At 43.8% G+C, this 23,211-nt stretch overlaps 1 pseudogene; it reads right to left on the reverse strand.

The window, feature by feature from the left end:
* Positions 1-22,595, reverse strand: part of LOC138088734 (ankyrin repeat domain-containing protein 62-like) — a 36,113-nt pseudogene extending 13,518 nt beyond the window's left edge.
* Positions 22,596-23,211: the final 616 nt, after the last annotated feature.

Below are 23,211 nucleotides of genomic sequence, written 5' to 3' on the forward strand. Positions count from 1 at the left end.
CTTACTCCTTGGAAAGAAAGTTAGACCAACTTAGCATATTAAAAAGCAGAGACATTACTTTCTCCACAAAAGTCCATCTAGTCAAGGTTATAGTTTTTCCAGTAGTCATGTATGGATGTGAGAGTTGAACTATAAACAAAGCTGAGCGCAGAATTGATGCTTCTGAACTGTGGTCTTGGAAAAGACTCTTGAGAGTCCCTTGGACTGCAAGGAGATCCACCCAGTCCATCCTAAAGGAAATCAGTCCTGGGTATTCATTGGAAGAACTGATGTTGAAGCTGAAACTCCAATATTTTGGCCACCTGACGCGAAGAGCAGACTCATTTGAAAAGACCCGATGCTGGGAAAGACTGAAGGCAGGAGGAGAAGGGGACAACAGAGGATGAGATGGTTGGATGGCATCACCGACTCAGTGGACATGATTTTGGGTAAACTCTGGGAGCTGGTGACAGACAGGGAGGCCTGGCATGCTGCGGTTCATGGGGTCCCAAAGAGTCGAACAAGACTGAGCAACTGAACAGAACTGAAAGGAGAAAGAAAAGGAAGATGAAGTAATCATGAACTCAGGGCCGCAGAGCTCCAATAATTAACTAGATTTAGCTTGGCATATGAAAATCTCTCGAGCTTGCAAATCCTGGCTCTATAACCAACTGCTCTTTGTTCCTGGAAGAGTTGTTTCTCTTCAGTTCAAAGTCTTCCTCTACACAACGGGGATATTACTACCTTATTTCACAAGAGAGTTAATAGGATGTAATGTGATAATATACCCCCAAAATGCTTGCAGAAACAGTCAAAGAGTGGAATAATTTCATCTTCAACTTTATTGCTGTAACTACTTTGGAATTCCAAGTAAATCCCAATGTGTGCTTTTTCATATGTTTAACATTCAATGTTGCATGAAACTGTTATTAATTCTGGTGATTAGCTGTTCTTTGTGGCTTGTAATGTAGGGAATCTCAGCTTTTAGATAATGTGTACCTAAATTTCTTTATAACATATGAATTCACTACATTACATAATGACCCCCCATTATTGCAGCTAATTACACCAAGAGCAGAAAACTAATCACAATCAAGACCTGGCCTGGACCACTACTCTTCCTTCTCTACCTACTCAAACTCTGAACCAGCAGATCTTTCCGACAATGATTTTTAATGTCTGTGTTCCTCTCCAGTTCACTTGGAAGACATCTCCCTACTCTTACAGTGGGTACTGGCAAGCTCTAGACAGGGCTTACCTCTCTGAATTCCAACTATCTTACTTGAGATTTAGGGATTTCTGCTGAAATGGGTTCCTTATGGGGCAGATTCTGAAAACATTTAAGGTGGAGGCGGACAGAAATCCGTTGGAAGATTTTCATTATGACAGGAAACAGATCCCATGAGGGGCCACGCATAATTAGGGACTCTCAGGCAAGCTGGCACCCACTACTCTGGGAAGGATGACAGGGCACCTGTGACCTAAGAAAAGGTGCCCCCACAGGACAGAAAGCCGCCTTGAGGTTCAAGTCTAGATACAAAGGAGAAAGGGAAGTCTGCTCAATCCCTGCAGGAGCACTTGACCCTCTCTGACAACCTAAAGTGGTCCCCACTGATATCTGCTAGCGGAAAAGAGAAATAAGAGCCTCAAGGGCACCTCATCAGGAAGATCTAGGCTTCCATGTGGGCTCCACATAAGGTCTCTGAGTGAGGGGGGAAGCTAGGCAGCCCAGCTGCCCGAACTGGGTGCTGGACCTTTGTCTGTAACAGTGACTGAGCGGCAAGCACACATATGAGAACAAAGGAGCTCTCACTCTGAAGTCAACATGTGCATCACCTTAAAGGCTGGGGAACCTGGACCCAGAGGGGCGGCCTGGAAGCAAAGGTCAATCGTGAGCCCACTGCAGGATGAGTTTCTTTTTTTTTTTCTTTTAAAATGATTTTATTAAAGGTCTTTATAGAGCCACATCCAGACTCCAGATCCAGCTGCCAAGCAGAACCTGTCAAGACCAGCTGTAGCAGCAGTGCTGCAGCAGTAGAATCAGTGGAAGCAACAGAATGATGAGAAGGAACTAATTTCTCCCCTCCAAATGATTTGTGGAAGAGGACTATCTCTTTGATCTTAGGGAATCCTCCGGGTTCTTGGAAAATTCAAGCAGAAGCGTATAGAGAGGCAAGCCCTCAAGGGAAAACAGGATTTGCTGCTAAACTAAATATTTCAAGACCCAAAGAACTAGTTAGAAATATCACAACTGTGACACTGTTCATACGCCCTACTGAGAGGTCACACTTGGAATGAAATGGCTAATGTCAAGCTTTCAAAGGATCAAGGTCTACATGTCCTGAGATTAAGCACCCCAAGCCCACAGCCAAGAGTAACTAATTGGCCTTTGCTTGGCTTTCAGCTCCTGAGGGGGAACATCTCACCACCATTCTCCAAACTGCACCCAACTGGAACTCTCACTGGTCACGTAGCAAGTAACAGTTAAAATTATTTTTGGCTGCAGTTTAGTGAGAACTAGCATTTTAATGTGCACACTTACATCTTAAACCCACTAATAACAGCATATTCTTCTGCAGTCTATCCAAAAACATCTTTAGGAAAGATGTCAGCACCTTGCTGAAGGAGAAGTCTGACGACATTTGCTGATTCATACTTGACAGCAAGCATGAGGGCTGTTCTAAAACAACAGAGAGATGACTTCAGCCTCAGGAAGTTGAGTTGACTTCCTTAAACAGTTAATTTGATATGCTTTACCAACTGCATGCCTTGCCCTTTCATGAAGAACTGACCATTTACAGGCTCAAGTGTTCATCTTTGTAAATTACCTCCAAGGCTAAAATGAAGGGACAGAAAAGAAGCCTCCTGTCCCACTGCGATGCCAGGTAGCAGCACTTACTATTTCAAAAGTCCCTGATGGGGACTTCCCTGGTGGGCCAGTGGATAAGACTCCAGGCTCCCAGTGCAGGGGGCCTAGGTTCCATCCCTGGTCAGGGAACTTGATCCCATATGCCGCAACTAAGAGTTCCCACAACTAGGACCCCACGCAGCCAAATAAATAAATGCTTTTTAAAAATAATAATAAAGTCCTTGATGGACAAGAAACGATACTGAGGTCACTTATCTGAGGCAGGTGACAATTTAAGGGATAAATTCCCCATTTCCTCCTTAGTCTGATATATTTGGCTTCAAAGTCAGCTAGAGGTTGGGTTAAAGAAAGGCTATTTGCAGGTTCAAATCAAAAATATTGATAATAATGGGAATAAACATAGTCATGGCGGCAGGTAACGATGTGGACAAGCATGTGCTAGGCACTAAAAATGAAATACTATATATAAAATCTTTCTTACACACAGGCACCTTTGAAAGATGCACTACTATTTGCCTTTTGTTTCAGGAAACTTATGTGCTGATGATAACCCTGATCGGTAGGAAACCTAGGAATGGAACCTAGCCTGAATCTAAAGCCCATCATTTCTGTCTGTATCGTCCACCTCTGACTTGTCTTTGTTAAAGCAACTGTTTATCTGATCAAAGCTATCTTTCTTCCTTCTACCTGCATTAAAAATGAAAATATCAAAATGTACTAAAATGAGAAAGGATAAAAACTGGGGAGCCCACAGGATCTGGTGACAGTGAGTAACAATCACCTTTTTGTGGCTGTTGTTATTTAGTCGCTATGTTGTATCTGACTCTTCTGCAACCTAGTAACATCAGCATTCTTCGAACAAAGTACTTTAAAACAAAGAGCTATCCAAAAGACAAAATCAAGTCTTTTAGGTTTATTATGCATCTTATAAAAATATATACATACGAAGTAGAGGTTAAACAATTCTTTAAAAAGAATTAAGAAACTTGATACTGTCATGAGGTAAACTAAAAAGCAGAATCCATATTTCACAAAGCTAATAATACTAATTTGAAATCCCTCAGCTATTATAAAGGAATATGAATCCTGCTATACATTCCTGCTATATATTGTTCACGATTCCCAGTCAGAATAATTGATTTTCTACCTAAGTGATGATGTGTTGATCACAAATGAATCCTCTTATTCATTTAATCTTGATATTACCATCCTAGAACAGCACTAAGGGTTTTAAAAAGAAAAAGAACAACAGTACCTTTTCTTCTTATCAACCGCATGTATATTCGCGCCTTTCTTCACTAAAAACTCCACCATTTGCCCTCTCCTTTCACGTATCCCAAGTAAGAGTGGTGTCAGGTCATCCTGTAAAACAGGGAAAACCATTTCTAATGTACACAGTTCACCTATTTCTAAACTGAAATTAAAATCGTGCAATAGATTCTCTGAACTTAAAAACAAAAGTCAGAAAGTAAATGAGAGAGCCCCCTCCTCATTACCCTGTGCACCTTCTTTCTCTTTAATATGCTCCTCCTCTGGGCCTTCCCTGGTGGTCCAGTGGCTCAGTGTCAAGCTCCCAATGCAGGGGGTGCAGGTATCATTTAGCTACTGTATCAACTGCATATTTTAGGGACAATGCTGAGGCAGAAATATATAATACTATCTGTAGCATGCATAACCTATCCAAGGATGACCATGAGTAAACTCAAAAGGTTTACAGACATTCCAGTGGGAATATTATTCTCTACATGAACATGCAAAGAGAGAAACTATTTTTTTCTTTTTCAAAAAGTCAACTGTGGGAACCCTGTTTTACTGCATTCTCAGAAATGTCTCCTGGAGTTTAATCTTACTCATTCTCACTTCCCTGCTTGCTCCTTCCACCCCCCTTCCTTAAGTCAGACATTCTGGCTGAGAGGTCAGCATTAGCTAGATGCTAACTGCATGCAGAATGAGCGCCCTGCCCACCTTATCTTCAAAGACCCTTCTTGATGACTCTCATGTGATTACCTCCAGACCACCAGGAGGAAGCTTCCAAAATCCTAGAGTTCTGGTGTCTGTCTTGCCTTACTGCTCTTTGTTAAAGATTGCAGCATAAAATTACCAATAAATACATGCTCAACATTTTCTCGGGGAGTTGCTCTTCCACCAGCTTTCCCTGCGCTGTCTCTTATAATCTTGTGTGTTTGTGAGAGTTATTCAGTGCGAAACCACCACAACCAACTTAACAATTCTAATTTGAAAAATTCAATCCCATTCTTAAGGGATTTTTTTAAAATATAAAGTCAATTATAGATTAATTAGACTGTCTTTGAAAACCTTCAAATATTTATCAAAATAAACTATCAATCAAAAATTGGAAACTCAAATGCTTATGGACGGAAAGTTGATGACCTGAGTAAGTGAAAAAGCCAGGTGAGATCGGTAACCCCCAAAACACATGTCCCACACAGAAGGGGTGGCCTCTGCACACAGACCAAACAGTAGCCTGGGCTCAAGAGGGTCCAGATTTGGTCCCTGGAGAAGGCTGAACTTCTGCACGAGCCTCCTAAATGTGAAATGTTGACTCAATGTGTGGAGGTAAACTAAACATATCCAAGGGCCATGTTTGGTTTATGGCCCACTTTTGGTTTTATGTTCGCTGTTTCCAAACAGGTGGGTATAAAGTAAATATTTGTATGTGAAACCTTTCTTTAGTATCATGTGTTTCACAAAAAGTGTGGGTCCCAATATGTAATAAATACGGCTATTAAGACTCATATTTCAATTAAACATAAATTCTTTTAAAAAGACGCATAATTCACAGTCAAGAATGTTTCCACTGCCTGTTGAAACTACAGTCTATCTCTAGAATTCTTCTAGACTGTTAATAAAATGGATCATGAGTTTCCAAGCCTGCTGAAAATAAATGCTTAAAACAATTCCCCTCTGTACTGTTACTAACTTCATGGGTTTTAAAGCTCTCATCTGCTTATGCCAGGGATCAGCAACTCTAACAGACATACTGCAAGAATCTGTCCTGCAGCTGACACCAAAAAAGGCTCATGAGTTACTATTACTGCAGTCAGGAAAACCCTGTTGGTAACAAACATCTGTTGACCTAATGACCTGGATGATAAGCGAAGGTGCAAAATCCTTAAAGGGTCAGACTCTACAGACGAAGTGACTTCGCCATGAGCAAATCGCTTAAGACTCTTGGAGTGTCACTGAATGATGAGTGTTTGGAAGGAAAAGCAGTTATAGTTCAAGCCCATAGATACTGCCAAAGATACTCCTTTTAATGTCTCAAACACAGGGGCAGAGAAAAAGTCAGGCTAATATTGTTGGAAAGGAGGGAGCTGATGGAAGTAGCTAGCACTGATCAAACTCCAACGCTTCAGGAGACTACTTTCTTGTGTGAAGGGTGCATTTAGAAATTACATGTATTCACTCCATAGTTATTCATCAAGGATTGGATCAGAATCTCAAGGGAATAGTTCTGAATACATACGCCCAAGCGTTCCTCGATTTACTCAGTCAAAATCTACAGCGAATGGCCTAGGCTAATACATTTTAAAAATAAGTTTTCCCAAATAACTGTGGTTCACCAGCAGAATATAGCTGAGAATTAGTGCAGCAACCACTCCAGTCTCATCTCTCACTCACACAGCCAATTCCTTCTCTTACGTGAAGGTTTGAATAAAAAAGAAAAGTGTAAGAGGCAAGAGTCATCAACCTGCAATTTTTTTAATTTTCCTGGGTAAACAGTGGTAGAACAGGGACTAGTAAACCCAAAGGCAACCTGATCTCACTATTTATAAACCCCTTACTTCCTTCCCATCAAGACATTCTAGATAGGAGAGCAGAGTCTAGACTCTTATCTAAGTGGATGGTTCTGCCAGAATAGGATAATATCAGGTAGCTACTTGCTCTTCTCTCTTAATTTCCACTTAATCACCACCTGTTCACTGTCAGCCTGTTTGGATCAGAGTCTTCTTAAAAGTGGCACCTAGGCAAGTTTACAATTCACTCACACTCTTTTTCAAAACAGCAACTATTATCTCTGAAAACTGGAAAGCATATAAAAAATATATAAACTGAAGGGAGTAAAGAGCACAAACCAAAATCTCAGGACTTCCGTGGTGGTCCCGTGGCTGGGTCTCAGTGCTCCCAGGAAAAAGGGTCTGGGTTCAACCCCTGGTCAGGAAACTAGATCCTACATGCTGAAACTAAGCCCAGCTCAGCCAAATAGATATATATTAAAATAAATAAATCCTCTTCTTGGCATTTCCCCACTGCCAAAATTCCAGCTTGACTTGCACTTTTCACTTGCTTGCTCCTTTTCCTTTCCTTTGACCCTCTTAAGACTTGGTCAGTGAGAGAGAAACTGTGTTTATATAAACCATTTTTCATAAAATGGGAATTTGTTAACAGCAGCAAGATTTCTATTATGTTGTAAAATGCTTTCATTATGTTTGAATTTTAAGACAAAGTCTACTGAGGCAAATTTTGCTTTACTGTGTTACTTTAAACTGATTACCAAAAAAAAAAAAAACTTTAAGTGGGGGAAAATATTTGGAAAATGTTTTAACAAGTTGCAGTGTTATCACAAATTCCAGCCATAAACACATAAAGGAATGCTTTACTCTCTAATACTTGAGAAATATCATGATTTAAAGTGAAATCTTAGACAATTTCATTCCTTCAGAATACTTTCACTCAGGGAAGGCTGGAGCTTCCAAAGACAGAGAACTGAGCCCACCTGTGAGAATGGAGGGAGTTCCTGGCCAGGCTGCAGAGGCCGGACTTCACATGCTTCCTGAAGAAAGAGCAGGAAGGGCAGCTCCCCAGGCATAGCTGCAACCCTGCCGAGCAGCTCCCCGGGGCTGAGCGCGGGAGATCCCGAGGTGCACCTGTTGAACCAAGCAGTCACCAGCACAAGTGAACACCCTTGCTGGGTGTCAAACATGACCTGACCCGCCTAGCCAGATCTCAGAACCCGGGGTCCTGGAGGGCTTAGGGCTCCAGGCCTGCTTCCTCCCAGGCCCACTTGCACTCACCCAGCTCCCCCTGCTGGGCACTGGGTCTCCTTCCTCCTCTGCCCACCCCCAGCGGCACACATTCCCTGAGCCCCTATAAACAGCCAGTCCTCCTATCACTTCATTCCCCACAGGCCTTCATTTCCTGTGGGCTCGGAGCCTACCATCCACTCCCACGCACGTTCTAATGGGAAAACCTTCCTTCTGGGGCAGAAGGGTGGCTAGCAGACAGAGATCTGCCCTTTCTGGGGGCACCAACTTTTTTCACCCCCGCCCCCTGACTTGGGTTTGGAATTGTTTTTCCATGGTTACAGGGCCTCATGGACACTATTCATATCATGGAATGTTTAACAGGAGGATTCCTAGGTACTGGTTCTCACAAGTCCTTTGTTTCTTTTTAAGGGGAACAGCATGCTGCTCCCAGGAACTGGGATCATCGTGTGAGACAGGCTTGAATCTCCTTTAGTAAACATTCTCTTTATGACAAAACTGTTAGTCTCGATCCCCTTTCTTGAGATATGGATTGTCTCCTGACCTTGTGACCATCATCATCCCTTGTTCCCTTGGTAACGGTTTCTGTACCTTTGGTTTTCTGATCCTTATCATTGACCAAAGAAACTTCTTGTACTACAGCCTATATATATATACTCACAGAAGAATCATTAAAGCACATTTGCTCCATCAGAGCTTGGGTCCCTGTGTCTTTCTTTCTTTCTCTCTCCCCGGCTGATTCCTTGGAGCGCAGAGACCCGACTTGCTCACTCTCCTGCCCAGGCTTCTAAGACTCTCTCGAGAAGGCACCCTATGCCTTCACCCATCCTCGAGAGGGTGCCCGGTGCCTTCGTGAGAGACGCAAGTCCTGTCTCAAGGACTTTATTGGTTGGTTTTCTGCATAAACCAGGGAGTATCAGCCTCTTTCTTTCTTTCACTTTCTTATCATCGCCTCCGGACCGCCAGGTCCCGGTCCATTAAAGGACCTCAACAATTCAGTTTACCTATTTACACACTGTTGTAAATAAAACACTTGTAGATTAAAAAAAAATGCTTCACAAACATTTGATAAATAAAGCTAGCTGACTGATACCTTGTTCCTGGCTTCTATACAGGAGTTATAGGAAAGCAGCTTTGCTGCGAGTGATAAATTCTGGGAAAAGACAAGAGTGGTGGAGAGCGGTGTTCCCATTGGCGTCTGTGACGTTCGGGTCGGCGCCATGCTTCAGGAGGAGAGTCACACACTCCTCCTCTTGGCATTCTACGGCCTGTCAGTGTTCCGCCAAGAAACAGAGTGTAAATTCTAGGAATTCAAAGTAAATGGTCCACAAGCTTCACCAGTTTGCTATATTTCAATGAGATAAATTCACTTTTAGTCTCAGGAAATCACACCCATTCATGTGGCCACGGTTCGCTGCCCCATACCTCCATCAGCGCTGTCCTGTTTTCATTGTCACAGAGGTTAAGCTGGCATTTTCTCTCCAGGAGTAGAGTGACCACCGCTGAATGGCCATCGGCACAGGCCAAGTGGAGCGCAGCCCTACAAAAGCAAGAGCAGTTTTGAGGAAACTGTAATGTTGCTGTTTCAAAACAAACAATCGTTCATGTGATTGAAAACATTCAATAGCATGCTATTCCTATCGCTCTAAAGCAAATATTTTGTTTTCGTCTGCGGAAAGAACAGTCTATATTCGCTTTAGCTCTTCTTACCACAGTAATGAAAGAACGATCTACTTGGATAGAACGAGCATGACCTTGAGATTCAGCTCAACTTGGGTTTGTATTTGACTTTCACTCTGTCACTCATTAGCCGTTGCTCAGCCTCTCTGTGCCTCAATTTCCTCATCAACAAAATGGAGAGGGTGTAGCAGTTATCTCACAGGACAGCACTGCGATGTTTACACGAGAGCCATGCCAAGGGTTCGGAACCACTCCTGACACAGATAACAGCTCAGTAACTGTTAGGTCATATTACCATACTTATTACTAGTACTACTAGTTTACAAGGACAACATCTCAATAAAGTCAAAGGATATGACACCTCCTTTGCAGATAAATTTTGAGGATTAGGGAGAACATTGTACTTCAATGATTCTAATATGCTCATTTTCTCACATTTTAACATCTCTGACATTGCACTATAATTTATAATTCACAGTCTTTACAAATTGTAGCATTTTTGCTTGTTCATTTCTCTTTTTTCCTATTGGGCTAATTCCCATGAGGTGTTTTCATCTAAGTTTGTTTTAGAGATGATGTATGTTATATATTATTATATAATATAGATGTACAACATAGTGATCCACAATTGTTAAAGGTTATACTGCATTTAAAGTGACTATAAAATATTAGCTATATTTCCCACGTTGTACAATCTATCTTTATAGCTTGCAGGATTTTAGTTCCCTCACCAGAGATCGAACTCTGGGCCCAGAGCAGTGAGTCTTAACCACTGGACTGCCAGGAAATTCCCAAGATTCCCTTGACTTCTGAAAAGGCTGAAAGTTGTCACAGGATAGCAATCCTCACAAAAAATTCAAAAATAAATGGAAAGTGACAAATTATTTTTGTCTGTGCCACATTCCTATGGAATACGGAATGAAACGGGGCAAAGGCTAATAGAGTTTTTCCAAGAGAATGCACTGGTCATAGCAAACACCCTCTTCCAACAACACAAGAGAAGACTCTACACATGGATGTAACCAGATGGTCAACACAGAAATCAGATTGATTCTATTCTTCACAGCCAAAGATGGAAAAGCTCTATACAGTCAGCAAAAACAAGACTGGGAGCTGACTGTGGCTCAGATCATGAACTCCTTATTGCCAACTCAGACTTAAATTGAAGAAAGTCAGGAAAACCACTAGACCATTTAGGTCTGACCTAAATCAAATCCCTTATGATTATACAGTGGATGTGAGAAATAGATTTAAGGGCCTAGATCTGATAGATAGAGCACCTGATGAACTATGGACAGAGGTTCTTGACATTGTACAGGAGAAAGGGATCAAGACCATCCTCATGGAAAAGAAATGTAAAAAAGCAAAATGGCTGTCTGGAGAGGCCTTATAAATAGCTGTGAAAAGAAGAGAAGCAAAAAGCAAAGGAGAAAAGGCAAGATGTAAGCATCTGAATGCAGAGTTCCAAAGAATAGCAAGAAGAGATGAGAAAGCCTTTCTCAGCGACCAATGCAAAGAAATAGAGGAAAACAACAGAATGGGAAAGACTAGAGATCTCCTTAAGAAAATTAGAAATATCAAGGGAACATTTCATGCAAAGATGGGCTCGATAAAGGACAGAAATGGTACGGACCTAACAGAAGCAGAAGATATTAAGAAGAGGTGGCAAGAATACACTGAAGAACTGCACAAAAAAGATCTTCACGACAAGATAATCACCATGGAGTGATCACTCACCTAGAGCCAGACATCCTGGATGTGAAGTCAAGTGGGCCTTCGAAAGCATTACTACAAACAAAGCTAGTGGAGGTGATGGAATTCCAGTTGAGCTGTTTCAAATCCTGAAAGATGATGCTGTGAAAGTGCTGCACTCAGTATGCCAGCAAATTTGGAAAACTCAGCAGTGGCCACAGGCCTGGAAAAGGTCAGTTTTCATTCCAATCCCAAAGAAAGGCAATGCCAAAGAATGCTGAAACTACCACACCATTGCACTCATCTCACATGCTAGTAAAGTAATGCTCAAAATTCTCCAAGCCAGGCTTCAGCAATACGTGAACCGTGTACTTCCACACGTTCAAGCTGGTTTTAGAAAAGGCAGAGGAACCAGAGATCAAATTGCCAACATCTGCTGGATCATCAAAAAAGCAAGAGAGTTCCAGAAAAACATCTACTTCTGCTTTGTTGACTATGCCAAAGCCTTTGACTGTGTGGATCACAATAAACTGTGAAAAGTTCTGAGAGAGATGGGAATACCAGACCACCTGACCTGCCTCTTGAGAAATCTGTATGCAGGTCAGGAAGCAACAGTTAGAACTGGACATGGAACAACAGACTGGTTCCAAATAGGGAAAGAAGTACGTCAAGGCTGTATATTGTCACCCTGTTTATTTAACTTCTATGCAAAATACATCATGAGAAACACTGGGCTGGAAGAAACACAAGCTGGAATCAAGATTGCTGGGAGAAATATCAATAACTTCACATACGCAGATGACACCACCCTTATGGCAGAAAGTGAAGAGGAACTAAGAAGCCTCTTGATGAAAATGAAAGAGGAGAGTGAAAAAGTTGGCTTAAAGCTCAACATTCAGAAAATGAAGATCATGGCATCTGGTCCCATCACTTCATGGGAAATAGATGTGGAACAGTGTCAGACTTTATTTTTGAGGGCTCCACAATCACTGCTGATGGTGACTGCAGCCATGAAATTAAAAGACACTTACTCTTAGAAGGAAAGTTATGACCAACCTAGACAGCATATTGAAAAGCAGAGACATTATTTTGCCAACAAAGGTCCATCTAGTCAAGGCTATGGTTTCTCCAGTAGTCATGTATAGATGTGAGAGTTGGACTATGAAGAAAGCTGAGTGCCGTCTTTGCTGCTTTTGAACTGTGGTGTTGGAGAAGACTCTTGAGAGTCCCTTGGACTGCAAGGAGATCCAACCAGTCCATCCTAAGGGAGATCAGTCCTGGGATTTCTTTGGAAGGAATGATGCTAAAGCTGAAACTCCAGTACTTTGGCCACCTCATTCGAAGAGTTCACTCATTGGAAAAGACTCTGCTGCTGGGAGGGATTGAGGGCAAGAGGAGAAGGGGACGACCGAGGATGAGATGGCTGGATGGCATCACCGACTCGACGGACGTGAGTTTGAGTGAACTCCAGGAGTTGGTGACGGACAGGGAGGCCTGGCGTGCTGCAGTCCATGGGGTCACAAAGAGTCGGACACGACTGAGCTCCGGAACTGAACTGAACTGACTGAAGTGAACTTTCAGATTTTTTTTCTTTTCTTTTTTTGGTGCCGAAACCCAGGAAACTCCAGAATTGTTGCCTTTGAAATCATTCTTAGAAAGGTCTCTCGGGTGGGACATATGTATACTTACAACTGACTTCTGATGTTGTACAGCAGAAATCAACACAACATGTACAGCAATTACCATCCAATTAAAAAAATATTAAGGTTAATAAACAGCAGAACTAGAAAAATAAGGTCTTTGTCAGCACACACAAAAAATGTATAGACAGGAATTTCAGTTTTCTTCTGGTACTTTTCTCACCCTGTGTATTTACAATTTTTGATCCATACTCCATTTGAAACTTTTGGTGAGATAAAAATCTAGTTACTTTTCTCTAAATAGTTACCAGGTTATTTCTCCACCATCTACACATAATTTATCTTTTCTAATAGAAAATGTCATCAAGCAAATTTTTGTATCTAAAAGGTCAAACCTTTGTCTACTATACAAAACTTTCAATTTCATCACAATTAAAGACAGCATGTGTAACCCAAAATCTTTAAAACCATGACATGTTTATTTGGTTTAAATATGGAAAGACAACAGATCCTAAGAAAACGTCTTCTTAGTCAAGGACACAGCCAGCTTATTTCAGTTCTGTGATTACAGACATTCAGTTACATAACTTTAAAACGACCAGTAAAGTGCTCTATAAGGGGAATTATAAGCTTGTCCAAAACCAGCTAAGGCTTTTGCTGCCTATCAAGTCTGTGGGGCGCTGGATCCCACAAAGGTGTCAGTGAGCCTTGGAGGGGAAACTCACAGGGGGGACCCCTGGCAGGCCCTTCCTCCCCACTTACCTGTTCCTCTTGTCCCTGTCGTTCAGGCCATTCTCTCCCAGCAACAGAACCTGGTGCACTTTGGCTACATTACCTACGCTGGCAGCTTTGTGGATTTTTCTAAGCCCTCTGTCTCGGATGTGGTACCAGGGCTGGAAGTTGGTCCTATGATGACCTCTGTCTCTCCCCTGGCTGATGGAGGAGCCTAAGGGCGACTCGCCCTTCTTACAAATCTTCTTCATAGCAGAGCCTATGGGCTCCAAACACACCTCACCTCCCCCTAGGCTCTTCACAGTCCCCTAAACCCAACACAAACACTACAGGTAAGCCAGAGGCGTCCAGCCACAACCTCCCAGTTGGGAAGCTCAACGGTTTGGTTTGGAATCTGTCCCGCCACAACCTCCCAGCTGGGAAGCTCAACGGTTTAGAATCTTTGATCCCAGAATGATCGTTGCTAAGCAACAGCGATCCGAGCGCAGGCGGCTGCGACCGCGACCGGCGCGCCGAGCGCGGCCGAGAGGAGCTACCCCACGTCCGAGGTCAGGGCAGAACCCGGGAGGACCCCATGCCCGAAGGGCGGCAGCCAAGAGGAGCTACCCCACGTCCGAGGTCAGTTCAGTTCAGTTCAGTCGCTCAGTCATGTCCGACTCTTTGCGACCCCATGATTCGCAGCACGCCAGGCCTCCCTGTCCATCACCAACTCCCGGAGTTCACTCAGACTCACGTCTATCGAGTCGGTGATGCCATCCAGCCATCTCATCCTCGGTCGTCCCCTTCTCTTCCTGCCCCCAATCCCTCCCAACATCAGAGTCTTTTCCAATGAGTCAACTCTTCGCATGAGGTAGCCAAAGTACTGGAGTTTCAGCTTTAGCATCATTCCTTCCAAAGAAATCCCAGGACTGATCTCCTTCAGAATGGACTGGTTGGATCTCCTTGCAGTCCAAGGGACGCTCAAGAGTCTTCTCCAACACCACAGTTCAAAAGCATCAATTCTTCAGCGCTCAGCCTTCTTCACAGTCCAACTCTCACATCCATACATGACCACAGGAAAAACCATACCCTTGATTAGACGGACCTTAGTCAGCAAAGTAATTAATTATTATTATTTTTTAATTATGCATTTGGCTGTGCTGGGTCTTAGTTGAGGCACATGGGATCTTCGGTCTTCATTGTGGCACTCAGGATCTTTAGTTGCGGCATGTGGGATCTAGTTCCCTGACCAGGGATCGAACCTGGGTCCCTGTATTGGAAGCTCAGAGTCTTAGCCACTAGACCACCTGGGAAGTCCCTACGCGAGAAACTGGCCTCAGAAGTACTTTGGGAAAAGAAGTGCGTGGTCTAAGGCACAGGCTGGAGGAATGGCATTTTAAAGGGAGCCGTGCACTGACGGCCACGGGTGTCCTGACTTCTCTGAGCATCTGTGTCCCTAACCGGTGGCCTGTGAGCAACAGCAGGGAAGGTATTTTCTCATCGCCTTTACGATGAGAGACACTTTGTGTATAACTGATCAGTAGCTGGGCTGGGTCTCCGATGCCGCACACAGGCTTTCTCTTTGTGGCAACCAAGGGCTACTCTTCACTGCAGGGTGGGGCTGGTCCTGTTGCAGAGTACAGGCTCCGGGTGCGCGGGTCTCAGCAGTTACAGCTCGCGGGCTCAGCTGCCCCTCGGCATGCGGGATCCTCTCGGACCAGGAATCAAACTCTTGTCCCCTGCAATGGCAGGCAGATTCTCACCCACTGTACCACCAGGGAAGTCCAGTGAGAGACAGCTTTCAAAAAAAGAATCATCCCATGGCAAAGATACTTCCCTCTGATTCAGTGGCGGTGCAAACTGGCCTGAAGTAAATCCAGCTGGGTTCGCACGAAAACATGGGTCATGAGGAAAGCCAGGATAAGACCTCAGTCTTTTAAAGAAAAACACAGGCTGTGCACCCCAGATTGTGTGTGCCTGGGTGGAGAAGAGCTGGATGTTTTAGGCCAGAACCTAACGTTCTTTTCATTGGTGCCTATTCTACTCACTCTAAACACACTAAGTTTCCGTTAGTTATTACAGCTTTTATTTCTATAATTAATTCTTTTATAAGCTATTACAACCTTGTAACTATTAATAGTTCAGCTTGCTGACAACATCCTAAGTCAAAACCACACGTTGAGATGAATACAAATGTTGTTTGGTTCCCAAGAAGGCCAATTTGTTCCAGTTCACTCACACACCAGGTGGAGCAGCTAAAACTTTGATAGAAAAAAACAGTTTTGATAGCTTGCCAAGTTTGGGGCAACCACAGCAACTGAAAAATGAGTGAGTAATCCTGAAAAATAAAAAAAAGAGAAGGAAAGACAGAAAGCCCCCAATTCTGCAAATGCTCCCTAATTCACCAGACAACCCAACTATGTGTGTGTGGAGCAGCCTCCAAGCAGCTAAGCCAAGAATAAAAGAACTGACGGACTTCCTTGGTGGTCCAAGAGTTAAGAGTCCTCCTTCTGACGCAGGGGACTTGGGTTTGATCCCTGGTCAGGGAACCGGATCCCACATGCCATGGGCAACTCAGCGTGCATGCCACAGTGAAAGATCCTGCATGCCACAACTAAGACCAACACAGCCAAATAAATAAATACTTTTTAACAAAAAGAATACAAGAACTGAAATGAGATTTGAGCTGCTGCCCAGAGGCAGAGTTTTCAGTATGAAGCCAACAGCACTGCCTACTAAAACACACACAAATGAACACTCTTCAGAGAAATATAACAGAAACTTCCTTCTCCATGATACACCTTCAAAATGTCCAGGACATAGTCCAAAATTACTCACAAAAATGAAGAACCAGGAAAGAGTGAGATGTTGCAATTAGCTGCCTTAAAATCCTTTGCCAGATTAATTATATTCAAGGATGTGAAAGAAAAGATTCTCCTAATGAATGCACATATTGAAAACCTCAGCAGAGAAATAGAAACAATAAAACAGCCAAGTGGAAATTTGAGAACTAAAATAACCCGTAATATCTGAAATTTTAAAATTCAAATAAAGGGCTTAATAGCAGAATGGATATGATAGAGGGGAAAAGTCAGAGAACTTGAAGACAGATGAATAGAAATCATCCAATCTTAAAAATAGAGAAAAGGAAATTATTTAAAGATTAGCCTCAGGGATTAAAAAGATAATTTTCACAAGTCTAGCATACCTCCTAGGAGAAGAAGAGAGGGAATTAGGCAGAAAAACAGACTGAAGGACAAACTGCAAAGATTATCCCAAATTTGGTGAAAAACAAAAATGTACAGATTCAAGAAACTCAGTAAACCCCATTTAGTGTAAAAGTTAATAAAACTACACCCAGGCACATCAGAGCCAAACTGATGAAAAGCAACGTAAGGAGAAAATCTTGAAAACATCCAGAGAAAAACAACACGTCACATATAAGGACACAATAATTCAAAATAATTGCTGACTTCTCAGAAATAATGGGCTCCAGAGGACTGTGCAACTCCATCTGTCAAATGCTTAAAAACAACAACAAGAAAACTCTGTCCAGCTATAATTCTGTACACCAAAAATATCCTTCAAGGGATCTTATCTTCTTTGCGGCATGCGAACTCTTAGCTGTGATATGTGCGATGCAGTTCCCTGACCAGGGATGGAACCCAGGCCCCCTGCATTGGGAGCACAGAGCTTCAGACTCTGGAACACCAGGGAGGTCCCCAAATGCATTTTCAATTAAAAACACAAACTGAGAGAAATGCCAATAGCCCTGTGCTAAAAGAAATGCTTTAGTTGAAGAGAAATTATGCCAGATGGAAACATATTTTTAGAAGGGAATAAACAGAATCCAAAAAACAAATATCTGATTAAAACGAGAGAAAAAAGTTGTAAACTTGGAAAAAATACAATTAAAGTTAAAAAAAAATACCATTGTCTTGTCAAATTTGTAAGATATGTAGATGTAATACATATGACATCTAGACTCTCAAAGTGGGTGAGATGGGGGTGCACATTTGCAGGATGTCTATACTACATGTGAAGTGGCAGAATATTAATTCCAAATAAATTAGGAAAAGTGAAGTCCACAAAAACACCTGCACACAAATGTTTAGAGCAGCTCAATTCATAATTGCCAAAACTTGTCAGTAACCAGAATATCCTCTGATAAGTGAATAGAGGGACTTCTCTGGCAGTACGGTGGTTCAGATTCCATGCTCCTGATGCAAGGGACATGGGTTCAATCCCTGGCTGGGGAACCAAGATCCAGTATGCCACACAGCATGGCCAAAAACAAAAGATAAATTGGAGTACATCCATACAACGGAATATTATCCACCACTTTTTAAAAATGAGCTAGCAAACGTGAAAAGGCTTGGAAGAACTTTAAATGCACATTACTAAGTGAAATAAGACAATCTAAAGAGGCCACATAGTATAGAATTCCAAATATATGACATTCTGGAAAAAGTAACACTGTTGAGACAGTAAAAAGGATCAGTGGTTGTCAGGGGTGGGGAGAGGGCATGGATGAACAGAGCACAGGGGATTTAAGGAAATGAAACTTCTCTGTATGATACTGTAAAGGTACAAACATGTTATTCTACATTTCCAAAACCCATAAGGCGTAAAACAGGGAGTGAGCCCTAGTGTAAACTCTGGACTCTGGGTGATCATGGTATCAGTGTAGATTTGTCAACTATAACCACAGTGGTGAGGGATGTTGGTGGTGGAAGCTATGGGGTGGGAGAACTATTGGGTTGGCTAAAAAGTGTGTTTGGGTTTTTCCATAAGATATTACAGAAAGACATGAACGCACTTGTTGGCTAACCCAATATATGGGAGCTCTCTGCACTGTCTATTCAATTTTGCTGCAAACCTAAAAGTGATCTAAAAAATAAAGTCTTATGTTTTTTTTTTTAAGAAAACACAAACAATGGTTGGATAAAATACTGAAACATGCTATAACACTTAGGACCCTTGAGAACATTATACCAAGTGAAAGAAGCCAGTCATAAAAACCACACATAGTATGATTTCATGCATATGAAATGTCTAGAAGAGGCAAATGTATAGAGACAGAAAATAAATCAGTGGCTGCCCTGGGCTCATGGGGGTGGGGTGTCTGAATGAAACGGGGAATGAGTGCTAACGTGGGATTCTTTTGAGATGAGGAAAATGTTCTGAAAGTTGTTGTGGCCACGGTTGCACAACCCTGTGAATGTACTAACCACTGAACTATACATATTAAGTGGGTGAACTGATGCTGTGTGAATTGTATCTCAATAAAACTGTCATTTCCTGAAGTAAAGCTGCAAATTTTTTAAAGTAACTGGTTAGAACCCATAGCATGCATACTTTAAACATTAGAATGCTGAAGAATACTGAAGAAGTCTCTAGACTTCCAGAGATAGAAGATAGGCTTCTCATAGTGATAATTCAGCAGGAAGGCATGTCATAAATATCCACATGCCTAACAACAGAGCCTCAAAACAAACCAAGCAAGAACTGAAGGAACCAAAGCCAGAAACAGATGGAAATTTTAGTTTCTTAACAGGTAACAGAAGTAGATCCAAAGTGTGTGTGTGTGTGTGTGTGTGTGTGTGTGTGTGTGTGTGTGTGTGTGTGGGCGGGGGGGTATTAATACTGTACACAATACCATCAACCACCTCGTCTAAAATAAATATGTTGAGGGTTGACACATGTACACTACTGACGTATAAGAGAGAGAACTAACAGGAACGTACTGTATAGCTCAGGGAACTCTATCCAATGCTCTGTGGTAACTTAAGTAGGAAAAGAAATCTAAAAAAGAGGGGATATGTGTATACATATAACTGACCCACTTTGCTGTACAGCAGAAACTAAAGTAAGATTGCGAAGCAACTCTACTCCAATAAAAATTAATTTTAAAATATGTTGAGTATGACAAGCAGTGGTTAAGCATTCACTTCATAATAATTTTTTTGTCTCCTGGGAACCTCTAAGGATCTTTCAGTGGTCTGAAATCTTTCTTTAAGATTTCCTATGATCTTCCTTCCTCTTACCATTTATGTATTTACTCTGGGCTGGGCCAGGTCTCCGTGGCCACACAGGAGCCGCCCCTGGCTGCGGTAAGGGGGCGCCACTCTCTGGTTGCGGGGTGTGGGCTTCTCGCTGCGGGGTCTTCTCTGGCTGCGGCAAGGGGGCGCAGCTCTCTGGTTGCGGGGTGTGGGCTTCTCGCTGCGGGAGCTTCTCTGGCTGTGGCAAGGGGGCGCCGCTCTCTGGTTGCGGGATGCGGGCTTCTCGCTGCGGGGGCTTCTCTGGCTGCGGCAAGGGGGCGCCGCTCTCTGGTTGCGGGATGCGGGCTTCTCGCTGCGGGGGCTTCTCTGGCTGCAGCAAGGGGGCGCCGCTCTCTGGTTGCGGGATGCGGGCTTCTCCCTGCCGGGGGCCTCTCTGGCAGCGCAGCACTGGCTCTAGGATGCGCGGGCTTCAGGCGCTGCGGGCTGCAGGCTCCGGAGCACAGGCTCAGGGGTGTGGTACACAGGCTTCATTGCCCTGCAGCATATGGAACATTCCTGGACCAGGGATGGAACCTGTGTCATTGTAGATGAACCATCAAGGAGGTCTTCTGAAAGGAGGTGACCAAAGTAATTTGCACAGATGCCTTTTTCCTTCTTAACACCCTTTCCAAACACGAAGACTTATTCAAAACCATCCCATTTTCCCCAAGACACAATCCCTGTCTTCTTTCCTCTTAGATGTTTTCTCTATTGCCTGGAACCCAGGTGGTTTTGACAAGAAGCGCTGCTCCCCTGCAGAAGTGTGCTGGGGGCCAATCACAAGCCATCAGCCAGAGACAGGCAGCAGCCAGGCAGGTGGGTCTGGAGTGCTGCAAACGGCACAGCAGAGGAAACGGACCTGGGCTGCACCCCCGTTTCATCACACAGCAGTGGCACCTGGCAGGCACGTGTTCATTTCCTATCAGCAAGCAGCAAAGGCGAGGCGCGAGCTGGAGCCTCCTGCTTTTCCCAGGAGGTGGTTTCACTGCCAACGCCTTGTGATGCTCTCCAGGGTCTTAGGCTCCATAGCACGGTTGCTTTTCAGCACTTGCCTGCCAGCTTCTGACTCATGAGACCTGTACAACCTCTTTCAACAGACTGTGCTTAGTCACTCAGTTGTGTCCGACTCTTTGCGACCCCATGGACTGTAGCCCGCCAGGCTCCTCTGTCCGTGGGGATTCTCCAGGCAAGAATACTGGAGTGGGTCACCATGCCCTCCTCCAGGGGATCTTCCTGACCAGGGATCGCTCATATGTTTCCTGCCTTGGCAAGCAGTTTCTTAACCACCAGCGCCACCTGGGAAGCCCAAGGGTAGCAGGGGGAACATGAAAAGAGAGGAGGGTGCCCGGTGTGGTTATGTACACCATGGGAGGATGTCAGGGACAACTTCTTCTTAAAAAGAAAGAAAATCAAGTTGCAAAACTGTGTTCTTTCATCCAAGAAATATTTACTGAGGGAATTCCCTGGCAGTCCAGTGGTTAGGACTCCATGCTTTCACTGCTGAGGGCCTGGGTTCAATCTCTGGTCAGGGAACTAAGATCCCACAAGCCGTGCAGCAAGGTATAAAGAATATATATATATATATATATATATATATATTTTTTTTTTTTTTTTTACTGAGCATGCACCATTCTAGGCACTTCAGTTCAGTCGCTTAGTCGTGTCCAACTCTTTGCCACCCCATGAATCACAGCACGCCAGGCCTCCCTGTCCATCACCAACTCCCAGAGTTCACTAAGACTCACGTCCATAGAGTCCGTGATGCCATCCAGCCATCTCATCCTCTGTCGTCCCCTTCTCCTCCTGCCCCCAATCCCTCCCAGCATGAGAGTCTTTTCCAATGAGTCAACTCTTCGCATGAGGTGGCCAAAGTACTGGAGTTTCAGCTTTAGCATCATTCCTTCCAAAAAAATCCCAGGGCTGATCTCCTTCAGAATGGACTGGTTGGATCTCCTTGCAGTCCAAGGGACTCTCAAGAGTCTTCTCCAATACCACAGTTCAAAAGCATCAATTCTTCAGCACTCAGCTTCCTTCACAGTCCAACTCTCACATCCATACAGGACCACTGGAAAAACCACAGCCTTGACTAGACGGACCTTTGTTGGCAAAAGCAACACTAGGCACTTAGGACACTGCACCTAATGAAACAGACAAACCTGGCAAATAAGCAAACCCTGTCTTAAACAGTGATAAGTAACATGAGAGAAACAGAGCAGGAAGAGGTGGGGTATCATCGACTCACAGCCTTAAATGGGGCAGATGGGGAAGGCCTTCCTGAGCAGGGGACCTTTCTGCACGTCTGAAGGTAGTGTATCTTGGTCTGCATACATATGCCTGGTGCTTCCCTGGTGGTTCAGTGGTTAAGATCTGTCTTGCAATGCAGAGAACAAAGGTTTGATTCCTGGTTGGGGAACTAAGATCCCACATGCCATGGAGCAACTAAGCCAACAACTAGAGAGTCCACAACGAAGATCCCACGTGTGGAAACTAGGACCTGACGTAACCAAATAGATAAATAAATATTAAATGTTTCTGAAAAGCCAGCCTGGCCTCAAATGATTTCAAGAGGTCCCTAAACCCCCCAGTATTCCCCTGCCTTCTTCTAAAGCCTGAAGTTTCTTTAATGAGGGGGGAAAGAAACCTACTTAATTCCATTTAATTCTATTAAATTCCTATTTAATCCTGTACTACCAAAGAGAAACATCTGATGGTTTTGGGAAAGCTGGCGCACAGCGCTCCCCTGTCACCAGGTGACCGTGGAAGCGCATGGCTGAGGCCTGGACTTTGTCCATCACAAGGGAAGGGGAGCACAAACCTCAAGAAGAAGGCGGGTCACTGAGTCAGAAGGAGCGAAGGCAGCCGTCAGACGGCACTCGTCCCGGCTCAGCTGCCTATTTGGCGCAGGACAGGGCAGCTGTCTGCCGTGTGGCGAGCACGTCCTGTGACTGAAACCAGGCAATTCCAGTATGCTAACCATGACGTTCACACAAGGCAATTTAGCCGTGACCAGGCACCCTGGACACTCACTGATCAGCAGCGCTACGCTGGATCCTCACCTCCTGTACCATCTGCACTAAAGCGAGCAGGGAGCTCTCTAGCAGACCCACTCTGAAAGAAAGGCCGAAGGAAATTCTTCAGGTTCAAAGAGAATAATACCAGAGGGAAACACATTTCCAGAATAAAGGAAGAGCACTAGAAATGGCATGTAGTACTAGAAATAGCTATGTAAATATGAGACTTGTGGTTTTTCGGTCTGTGCCATCCAACGTGTGGGATCTTGGTTCCGCGACCAGGGGTGGAACCCTTGCCCACGGCAGTGGGAGCTCCTAGTCTTAATTGCTGGACTGCCAGGGCGTCCCTAATTGTAAAGAAGTGGCCAAAGCAGCCAGCTTTTTACACTTATTTAAGAAATATTTATTTGTATGTATTTATGTAGCTGTGGCAGGTCTTAGTTGTGGCACTTGGAACCTTCCATCTTCACTGCAGCAGGGGGGATCTAGGTCCCTGACCAGGGAGCAAACCCAGGCCCCGTGCACTGGGAGCACAGAGGCCTAGCCACTGGACCACCAGGGAAGTGCCGAGACTATTCTGTA

The sequence above is a fragment of the Capricornis sumatraensis genome, chromosome 11 (assembly GCF_032405125.1).
Source record: "Capricornis sumatraensis isolate serow.1 chromosome 11, serow.2, whole genome shotgun sequence".
Taxonomy (NCBI): domain Eukaryota; kingdom Metazoa; phylum Chordata; class Mammalia; order Artiodactyla; family Bovidae; genus Capricornis; species Capricornis sumatraensis.